Consider the following 12012-nt stretch of genomic DNA (forward strand, 5'->3'; position numbering starts at 1 on the left):
TCTTAACCATAGACTGTGGCACAAGAACACATTAACAAATTTGCTCGACTGTTTATTTAAATCTACAGGGAACTTCGCAATCCACAGGGTAAAATGATCACCAGGTTATTTCTATTCACTTGTTCTCGATGCGCAATTACATGAACAGAGAGCGGCAAGATTAATAACTAGACAGGCAAATGTTATTTGCTTTACGTCGCTCCGACACAGGTAGGTCTTATGGCGACGATGAGATAGGAAAGGCCTAGAAATGGGAAGGAAACGGCCGTGGCCTTAATTAAGGTGCAGCCCCAGCATTTGCCTGGTGTGATAATGGGAAACCACGGAAAACCCTCTTCAGGGCTGCCGACAGTGGGGTTCGAACCCACTATCTCCCGGATGCAAGCTCACGGCTGCGCGCTCCTAACCGCACGGCCAACTCGCCCGGTATGCAAGCAAATGGAGCAACTGAAAAGCTGACATACATGTAACAGACGTGGAATTAAAGGAGGCCGAACAACTCGTTGGAAACAGAGGATTCTCGAGATGAATAGTTAATTCAGAGAAGCTTGCAGACTGAATGATGAAAGACAACAATCTCTAACGAAGACGTATATATATGTATAGGGTCTCTCATATAAACTCAGACCGAACGTAGAGTGTTTGTACTCTGCGCTACGGCAGCTGCCTGAGCCGAACTTACGTCGCGAGCGGCCGCCCCGCTTTAAGCGTGTATACAACCTTATATGAAATCTTACCTTATAAAAGATGCTGGAAGTGTCCTTCTGGGTTATAGGCATTTTATCTGGTAACCATATTCTGGCTGATGCGAGTGAGTTCTGCCATTGTAATGCTTCTGATTTCATTCGTAATGTTTCCTTTCAGTTAATCCAATGTGTGAGGATTCGTTCGAGACTCTTTCTTACAGTTTACCCCACAAGTAAAACTCACACACTGTCAGATCTGGATAACGAGGGTGAAAGAGACCAGCACTGATCACACTGTCTGCAAATACTTCCTAGATTGTAAGAAGCGAATCTTCTGCTGTATGAGCAGGGGATGGATCTTATTGAAACCACCTACGCGATTTTTCTTCCTCCGTTAACTGATGGGAGAACGGCGTCAAAATGTCATCTTAGCACCTCCCTGCATTTAGTGTTGTCTCGAAAAAATAGGCCCAATTATTCGTCTTGCACTAACAACACACATCTTACTATCATAATGAGGGACTTCATAAACACCATTAGGATTTTCTGTACACTAATAGTGAGAGTTATGACTGTTCACACGTCCATTAAACAAGAACTGTTATATACGAAAATACGGTGTTGCAATGGTAACTGCCTCACCATGTTAACAGCTGAGATTCAGACTGGCGACTGATGGTTGCCAGGTCGAACACGTGCAGGCTGCTTGCACGCGCGCCTCCCATACTGTAGCTGCCGTAGCGCCAAATAAAGTAGAGACAATACGCGACACTTACGGATTTAGCCTTGACAAATGGGAGACAATTCGACGGTGGCGCTCCTAGTGACTTGACCTGAAAAGTCGCGCTAAATTCAAATATCAATGCAAATGCATATATAAAAATGGATAAATGAATTACGTCTAGAAAGAAAGTGTTATTGAGATATTAACTTCGAAGTTGCTAAAGCAATTCTGGATAAATGAATGAAGAATTATTTAAAAGGTTATTATTTAAAGACTGAAATTAGACATATAAACAAGAAGTGAAATGGACTGCTGTAAAATGGGTTGATCTTTCATTTATGCATACTTTTTTTGCTTTAGCATTCCTTCCTGAACTTTTATGGTTAGATTTTTCTTTTTTCACATTTAAGAGACATTCTATCATCACACTAAGACACTTGTCAATAATAATATCGGCACATTCCTTACACACATAATGCAATGAATTAACACTTAAAAGCTGGACAATTTTCCTCTCAACATGAAGCCTACTAACAGAAATAAAATCTATAAAATCCCGGCTTTAATCTGAGAAGAGGGATAAAAGAAAGAAAAGTATGAAAATGTTGTCAATAGTGATGCTTTGAGGAATATTTACGTACAGTTAGAGTAAAAATGTAACATACCCTTGGCTGTATAGTCGAGGATTTTTAAATTCGCTGGCTTGGAAATGATCTGAACAGATCTTATAATTCTTATACAAGCGTAACGTCACTTCTTTCTCGTACACCTTATACAAATCACTTCTGTGACATTTCAAAACCCACAGATCACACCTACAACACCACATCGGTATGGAAGGTTAACTGCTGCACTATACAATAAAATATGCGTATTATATTTTAAGCCAGTTAAAATATGGGTCGAGCAGGTCAAAAGATTATGAAGTACTATAAAAATCTCTTTGTCACTCGGAGAATATATATGCAAACACAATATTACTTACATTTTCTTGTCACGAGGGTAGGGAAAGAAAGACAGCGCATTCTTCTCTACTTCATAGTTACTGCAGCCAAACACAGCACATACCTTTCCCCTCATGTTGAGAGGAGATATCAAGGAATGACACACGCTACTATTTAATTATGTCAACTCACTGAAAACGTATAAATAACACCAAAAACTTCACACATAAATACACGTGCTCTTATGACAGAATCAGTAGTTTTCAGGTCTACTCGCTAGAGAGTGCTCCAATAGCTGTCCCTCGATATCTCGCTCAGTGCCACTTACTGTCTCTACTGTATTTGGTAGCGCTGAGTACAAACACCGCGCGTTCAGTCTGGGTATATACGAGAGATCCTGTACGTACATACGAGTGCTGTGTTTTTACTACTGGCAAAACAGTTGTATGTATGCCAGGAAACGGAACTAGTGCTTCTTGCTTAGGCTGGTTCACAACCTACCTCACGGTGCATGGAATCATCCATCCAATGTTCCGCACATCACTGTGCTGCAAAGAATTTAACTAATCAACTCAAACTTTGTATGGAGCTACATCTTATTAATACGTACTTGTGCCTTAAATTTGGTTTTGATAAGTGGTAAACTGTTGAAGTTGGTACTATCAGACTTGACTCTCCTTAAAGAACTGAACAACAGCAGGCACAGTATGGAGAAATCACATCCCTTTCAATGAATATTTCATCTGCTTGTTAACAGGACTGAAATGTTCCTGGGGTGGTGTAGGCGAGTAATAACAGTATGGGACGCACTGTTGAGCGAAGCAGCAGCAAAATTCAATAAACAATCCGTATTTTATTCAGTTCTTCGAAAATTTTGTTTGATGCGTTAGCGGTAACTTCATGAATAAAAGAATATGAAGTAAACTAGGAGTTTCCCGCTGGCTGCACCCGCAATGTACAAAGTATGGTGGTGTTCGTTACTATCCTCACGGATGTATTTGCAAAGCTTCGAGTTAATGAAATAAAGCACATGATCTGCTGTGGTAATAGAGTGTAATATTATGTCAACAAAACACTTGAAAATACATCACACAAAGAAATTGAATTAAACGTTCCTTGGAACAACACTATGCGCCGAACTGTTAAAAAGTCCTTCAAATATCTTCGTCATGGAGACAAATGTACTCTTTTTTTTTTTTTCCTATTTGCTTTACGTCACACCGACACAGATCTGTCTTACGGCGACGATGGGATAGGAACGGCCTAGGAATTGGAAGGAAGCGGCCGTGGCCTTAATTAAGGTACAGCCCCGGCATTTGCCTGGTGTGAAAATGGGAAACCACGGAAAACCATCTTCAGGACTGCCGACAGTGGGGATCGAACCCACTATCTCCCGATTACTGGATACTGGCCGCACTTAACTCATAACTTTTCTCAGAATCTACCAATTTAAGTAGTTATTAGCTCAAAAGAAGGCGCTCGATCCTCTTAGTGTTTTTAGACCAAGACGAACTCCGTACCTCAATTACAACCAAAGATATGATTGCTTCAAAGAAACAAAAAATTGAAAAAATCAAATAATTTGAGGAAGGCGGAAGTTAACTTATTTATAGTACCTGATGAAAAATCTGTGCATGAATACCTTTCAGTTAAAAAAATGAGGGAAATCGACCAGATAGAATGGCTGGACTGACTGACTTTAGTTTTAATATATAGATATTACGTTGGATACAAGGGCTAAAACTGATTGAGAAATGGCCAGCTCATGCGTAAGAAAATGTAATCTTCATCAATGTGTAGCTCTTTGTATGAGCTCCCTCTATAGCAGGGCCTCTCAAACGCCCAAAATCTCACGCGTGCAAATGGAGGCGCAAGATCTCCGTGCACTGTGCATCGCTCCCGCTCGGCTCGACTCGGACCAACGCTTCGTCTCTGGGCTACTCGGTTAAGCTCGGCTCAACTCGTCTCAACTCGGCTCGGATTTGGAACGCTACGGAGCAAGTGAGGAAGAGGGAGACAGGGAGAGCGAGCGAGGCAGGCGTGGGGAAAGAGAGAGACAGCGCTATTGCTCCAAATCGAGGAGTGGGGTCTGCACTCTGGTCAACCAAGCGCAGTCGTCTTTTGCACCGTGCACAGTGCATGCACCAAGCGCATGCACCCTGAGAGGCCCTGCTCTATGGACCAGTGGTAGAACGTCCGCCTCAGTAGCGTAACGGTTAGTTTTATTACCTGCCGTCCTCGGGGGCCCGGGTACGATTCCCGGTACTGCCCGAAATTAAAGAATGGCAGAAGGGCTGGTATGTGGTTCCAATGGTACACGCAGCTCACCTTCATTGAGGTGTGCCTCCAAAGAGCTGCACCACCTCAGGATGAGGACACGAGTTTATATTGGTAGAATGTACGTTTCCGAATCACGGATTTAATTATAATGATGATGCTTGTTGTTTAAAGGGGACTAACATCTAGGTCATCGGCCCTTAATGGTATGAGGTGAGATGAAATGTAATGGCAATTAAAATTCTACAGTTCCTCCACTGACCAGATTTCAATACATGATGATGAAGAATGAATGGATATGTTTTTAAAAATAATCAGCGGATCCAATTCACAATATTGAAAGTTAAAATAATTCCAAAATCCAACCACTGACGAATTCAAAAAGACGGCGATGAGCAATGATTATGAACTTGAATCAATCAGTGGATCCGACCCTCAATGCCCCACCTTCCCATAAAATAACTTAAAATAACGGTATAAACTGAACATGGGACTGCTTCCAAGCAAAATACTAAATTGATGATGTTAGTTGACTAAAGGGGCCCAAAATCCAGATCATCGTTGGTAAAGTAGAACCATGGTGTTTTTCATGTAGCGGTACTGAAAAATGAAATGGCGTATGGCTTTTAGTGCCGGCAGTATCAGAGGACATGTTCGGCTCGCCAGGTGTAGATCTTTTGATTTGACTCCCATAAGCGACCTGCGTGTCGTGATGAGGATGCAATGATGATTAAGACGACACATACACCTACCCCTCGTGCCAGCGAAATTAACCAATGATGGTTAAAATTCCCGACTCTGCCGGGAATCGAACCCGGGACTCCTGTGAACAAATGCCAGCACGCTAAACATTCAGCCATGGAGTCGGACGTAGTGGTACTAATCGCAAGTAACGTAGACTCACGGTGTTCCTCACATACTGGTACTAATCATAGACAATGTACTACTCACAGGTAACGCAGACCTATAGCGTTCCTCACATAATGGCACCACTCATAGGTTAACGCAGAACCATGGTTTTCCTCTCATAGTGGTACTAATCATAGGCAACGTACACCCATGGTGTCGCTCATATAGTGCCAGGGAAGGCCCAAACTTGTTGTGTTCCTCACATACTGGTACTAATTACTGGTAATGCAGACCCATGGTGTTCCTCATATAGTGGTACTAATCACGGGCACTCAGTGAAATAATGAGGTTACAGGTACAATGACAATTTCAAAAACTGGAAGATCCAAGATTCAGAACTTTAAAAATTTTGGGCTTCAAGCCCCTAGTTCACACAGTTACAATTTCAAAGTGGTATTATTTAGACAAGGATAGAAATCTCCCAAATTCAAGAGCACTTTGCTCCCACCAATTACAGCACTCCTCAATATCACAGAAATTTAGGAAAGAGCTTACATGCTCTCTAACATGGACCAAATTTCTTCCAGCCCGCTTAGGGCAACATTACAAAACCTTACAATCTCTGACCTCTCTAGGTGCAATTTACACTTAACAAAAGCCAGTACACAGGGGTATCTAGTACCCAACCCACTGGGCCTTTGTGGAAAAATAATAACAGATTAAATTAATGGCCCGAATACAATATGAAAGGAGGCGTATGCATGCACTCCTAGATAATGAAGAATAAAATTCTAACGGGGCTAATCCCAAGCTACTGAAGTGACTCGAACGAAGGTAAAGGAAAGAAAAACAGTTACAAAATTGTAGTCACCTCAAACCAAGTTGAAGGGGAACACGAGAGGGTAACGCACTCTCTATCCCCGATTTACCGCTTTAAGAATTTATGAAATGTTACATTAGCCGAAAGAAGGTTTACATTTTAGAAAACATGTTACATAATTAGAAATTAGGACCTTCCCCTCGTGTAAATCTGCGGAGGTAGCTACAGAAAAATAAGTCTGGTGGACATTACCTTGGCTGCTGGTCTGCCTGTCTTAACACACACACACTCACTCACTCAGAAGTACGGCGATCAAGAGACAAGGTAGCCAGAGCAGCTGAAGTTTATATACCCGAAGGGAAGGTTCGAGAGGATTCTGGACTGATCCGGACACCCCCTCTCAATTTAATTGGCAAATGTAAAAGTTACACCAAAAGAACCAAAAAGAAGCCTGTTATAGGCTGAAAGATAATTACAGAAAATTCTCACTGGCCAGATTCAAAACTGGCGGAATGAGAAAGAAGTGTTGCAAACTTTGAAATATATAATAACAAATGAAAGTTGATTTAGTAGAGAAAACCCATGAACACCAAATTTCTTTCAATAACAGCTTCTTCTACCTTGCACCAGAGTGCATGACCATAGTTTTTGGTAGTGACATCTATGGAGAAATGTCATAAGTTCTTGAAGTAAGCAAACACAAAGCAAATAAATCCAGTCAGTTTAGGCAACTTCACAACAACAAAATTACTTAATACTTCAGTAGTACATCTTCTGATTAAAGTCCCAACTATTTGTAATAGCAGTTTCACATTTTGTTGGATACATAGAGTTCATAAGGCGCTTCTTTTGAATACGCGGAGTTGACGTGTACTTCCCGGTACAATTATTATTATTATTATTATTATTATTGTTAATTCTCTGTTTTGCAGAGTCGCATGCCCGACGTCTTCATTTATGATTATTTTCTGTTAATTTGCATTATCATATTTCAATTCCGTGTCTGCATGAAAGACTAATAGAGAGCTGATGGTAACATCTTATAACCTAACGGCATTTCGGATCTGCAACTCTCCACCATACAAAATAATAATATTATATACGTCTGGGTAGGCGCCTGATTGAGGGAATGAAAAACTGACTCTCTCGGCGTCCGATACCTTAATATTACTAACCCACATGAGTATATCTTAAGTATCAAATTAACATTACGCTGACAGTTGTCAGCTGACTGTCTGCAGCGCCTTATCTCTTCTAGACGTCAGTTCTGCTGTAACTGTGCAAAAGCTAACCCATCAACGACTGATACAGCAGCTAATTTGTCATAAGAATATACACACACACACACACACACACACACACACACACACACACACACACACACACACACACACACACACACACACACACACACACACACACACACACCAGGTGGCTCTCGAACGCCGTACTTTCTACTTATAAATGCCCCGCATGCACAAGTGATGAATGGGATGTCTACCAACTGATTTTCACAGGGGAACTACTGTCAGAGGGCAGGTTACGTCAGAATATGAAGAGATAAGAAACGGAGTGTCGCTCGCAGCATGTTACTCACCGCTACCAGTCTACTGCACCCCTTGCATTAGTAAACATAGTTTTCGATCGCATAGTTCTAGGCTGGTGTATGGTACAGCCGCACTATATTTGCTGTCCGCATATCAATAATGGCTAGTGTGACCAGCAGCGACGAATACACGGACATTATCTTAATCTGGACAATCTGGTCGGAATGCAACAGAAGTTTCAAACAGACGTATGCATTCTACACACGTACTTCACCGAACAGTATTAGTTTTTGTTTCATTCAAGCAACTCTTCAATCGAGCGGAATGTCTACACGTGTATAAATGAATAAGTTATTAGATTTACTTTTCTTTATCTTTGGCGTGTCTACAAACAGTAGTGACGATTAGGGGGTGGGGCGAGGTGGGTCAGTCCCCCCCCCCCACTTTGTGGAGTAATCATTACATTTTTATTCCACTTTAGCCAGCTGGAACTAGGAATTATTTTAAACAAGGTGTTTGTACAAACCTTGTTATCTTGCTAACACGGCGGGACCATGCGCTTGGACTGCCACTGCTAAGCAGAGTCCTGGAGGGGCGTACCAATCCAGCTGATGAGCCCAAATGGCATGTCTGGGCGAAACTCTGCAAAATGCACACGGCCTAACCACCCAAAAGCTGGTTCTATTCCTGTGATTATATATATTTAATTTGAAAGGGACTATGCCTGTCCGAAAAATTATGACGGTCACTGTATTTTTTTTTTGCCGAGGTCGTGGCCACTGAGCTATAATTCACCCACTTACCGCGCGCATTCATCAGTCTGGCAGTCACTTTAGTGTCCGTTAGTTTCTTAGTGAGTATTCAAATACTAAATTATTGTTAATTGCATAACCATGCTGTACTTCTATTTAATTATACCGGGCGAGGTGGCCGTGGGGTTACGGGCGCGCGGCTCTGAGCTTGCACTCGGGAGATAGAAGTTTCGAATCCCACTGTCAGCAGTCTTGAAGATGGTTCTCCGTGGTTTCCCATTTTTACACCAGGCAAGCGCTGGGGCTGTACCTTATTTAAGGCCACGGTCGCTTCCTTTCCACGCGTAGCCCTTTCCTGTCTTATCGACGCCTTAAATCCTATCTATGTCGGTGCGACGTAAAGCACATTGTAAAAAAATTAAAAAATCAGTTGTAATCGTATTTCAGCGGGAGCTAATACTAACGTTCCTAAATTATTTATTTGTGTTATGTTATTTATTAAGTAAATTCCTCGTAGTATGTTTATGAGACCTGGTGAAAATTTTATTATACAGCATTGGATCAAAATATGAAGTAAACTATTATTACGAATAATCCACGGGACAGATTAATTACATTTACCTATAGAATAACATAATAAAAACTAAATAATTTGTTCCGGTGAAAGTATAATTGGTGTCCGCCTCTGTGGTGTAGTGGTTAGTGTGATTAGCTGCCACCCCCGGAGGCCCGGATTCGATTCCCGGCTCTGCCACGGAATTTGAAAAGTGTTGCGAGGGTTGGAACTGGGTCCACTCAGCCTCAGGAGATCAACTGAGTAGAGGTGGGTTCGATTCCCACCTCAGCCATCCTACAAGTGGTTTTTCGTGGTTTCCCACTTCTCCTCCAGGCAAATGCCTGGATGGTACCTAACTTAAGACCACGGCCGCTTCCTTCCCTCCTCCTCTCTCCCTTCCAATCCTCCCATCCCTCAGAAAGGCCCCTGTTCAGCATGGCAGGTGAGGCCGCCTGGGCGCGGTACTGTTCATCCTCCCCAGTTGTATCCCCCGACCCAATGTCTCACACACCAGGACACTGCCCTTGAGGTAGTAGAGGTGGGATCCCTTGCTGAGTCCGAGGGAAAAGCCAACCCTGGAGGGTAAGCAGATTAAGAAAGAAGAAGAAGAAAAAATTAAAGTTGGTATTCTCTCGCGTTGAAATTACAATTACAGTTAAATATATATTTTTTTACAACTGACTTTTCGTCGTACCGATACAGAACTTATAGGAAGGAAGCGGCCGTGGCTTTAATTAAGGTACAGCCTCAGCATTTGCCTGGTATGAAAATGGGAAACTACGGAAAGCCATCTTCAGGGCTGTCGACATTGGGATTCGAAACCAGTGTTTCCCGAGTGCAAGCTCACAGCTGCGCGCCCGTAACCCCACGGCCAGCTCGCCCGGTACAAGTACATAGATGTACGGCATGATTATGCGATTAAAATCATTTAGTATTTGAATACACACTAAGAAAAAAACAGAAAATAAAGAGACTGCTAGACTGAAGAATGCGCGCGGCAAGCGGGTGACCTATAACTCAGTGGCCACGACCTCGACAAAAAATATGTACCCCTACTACCTTTCCTCACAGAACATGCAAAGTCTCCACTACTTGCCGTAGTGCTATACAATAAAGAAAAGATTTAGCATATAAGACAACAAGGCTTGTACAAATAGCCTTTTTTTTAAATAATGCCTAGTTCCAGCTGGCTAAAGTGGAATAAAATGTAATATTTACTCTACAAAGTGGGGGTGGGGGCGACTGTCCCTCCTCACCCCATCCCCTAACCGCCGCTACTGTTTGTAGACACGCCAAAGATGCAGTAAATGAAATCTAATAACTTATTAATTTATACACGCGTAGACATTCAACTCAATAAAAAAGTTGATTGTAGGCAACAAAACTAATACTGTTCGGTGAAATATGTGTGTAGAAGGCATACGTCTGTTTGGAGCTTCTGTTGCACTCCGACCAGGTTGTCCAGCTCAAAATAATGTTTGTGTATTCACCGCTGCTGATCACACTAGCCAGCAAATGTAGTGCGGCCGTACCATACACCAGCCTAGAACTATGTGGTCGAAAACGATGTTTACTAATGCAACGGGTGCATTCGACTAGTAGCGCTGAGACACATGCTGCGAGCGACACTCTGTTTCTTATCTCTTCATATTCTGACGTAAGCTGCCCTGTGGCAGTAGTTCTGTGAAAATCAGTTGGTAGAAATTCCATTCATTTATAAGTAGAAAGTACGATGTTCGAGAGCCACCTGGTATATACAGTACATAAATGATTGTTTGTATGTATGTCTCGGATGGACTCTAAAACCACTGGACCGATTTTGATGAAAATTTCACAATTTGTTCTTATTACCCCTGGGAGGGTTTAGGAAGTGGTTTGAATGAAATCTGATGGGCAGTTCGGCATAGGGAGTGAGAAGGAGGAAAAAAATAAAATTGGGGAAGTTAAGTATGCCGCATGACAAGTCTTATCAGCGGGATGCCTAACCAACAGTATGTAAACATTACGATGTGTTTAAAACGTATTTTCTTCTTCTTCTATGAACGGTATATAAAAATGGGTATATAAAAATGGGAAGTCCAAGTTCAGTCCCCATGGCAGAGGGTGTGAGAAGGAGTGAAGAAAGAAAATGTGGCGAGTTCATGGTCTTTGGTGTAGCTGAGATGAACCGTGACACTCTGGATGCCGTTTGAGCCAAAGTTCATTCCCAATCGGAATGGGGGTTAGAAAGGGTGAAATGAATGTGCAAAATGACCGTGATCATGGATGGACGTGTGCATGTTCCAGCATAGCTCTCAACCAAACATGATACTCATATGACTTACTGTTTGGGAAAGAAAACTGTGGGCTACGACACCACTACGGGCGGGGGTTGAAAGGGGGTGAAATACTAAAATAGTAGAAAACAACCAATATTAATAGTGCAAACGATGTTTAATTAATGTGTTATTTTGGTTTTAATTAAACGGTTTAGAAAAATCTAACGCGGTTGAATTAATAAACGCGGGCAAAGCCGCAGGTACCTGCTAGTTATAAATAAATAAATGCTGATAAGTTAAAGACAAACAGAAACAGGAGAGGAAAATATTGAGAAAAAACTTTGGTCCCGTCTGCTCAGAGGGAACCTTGATGAAACGGCAGTCTCAGGAGCTTTAACAGCATTCCGAAAAGATCACCGACACCATAAATAAATAAATAAATAAATAAATAAATAAATAAATAAATAAATAAATAAATAAATAAATAAATAAATAAATAAATAAATAAATAAATAAATAAATAAATAAATAAATAAATGGCGTATGGCTTTTAGTGCCGGGAGTGCCCGAAGACATGTTCGGCTCACCAGGTGCAGGTC

At 41.8% G+C, this 12012-nt stretch overlaps 1 protein-coding gene across 1 annotated transcript in view; it reads right to left on the minus strand.

Moving 5' to 3' along the window:
• Positions 1-12012, minus strand: part of LOC136871595 (serine-rich adhesin for platelets) — a 387706-nt gene that overhangs the window by 129636 nt on the left and 246058 nt on the right. The window lies entirely within an intron of this gene.

The sequence above is a fragment of the Anabrus simplex genome, chromosome 4, assembly GCF_040414725.1.
Source record: "Anabrus simplex isolate iqAnaSimp1 chromosome 4, ASM4041472v1, whole genome shotgun sequence".
Lineage (NCBI taxonomy): Eukaryota > Metazoa > Arthropoda > Insecta > Orthoptera > Tettigoniidae > Anabrus > Anabrus simplex.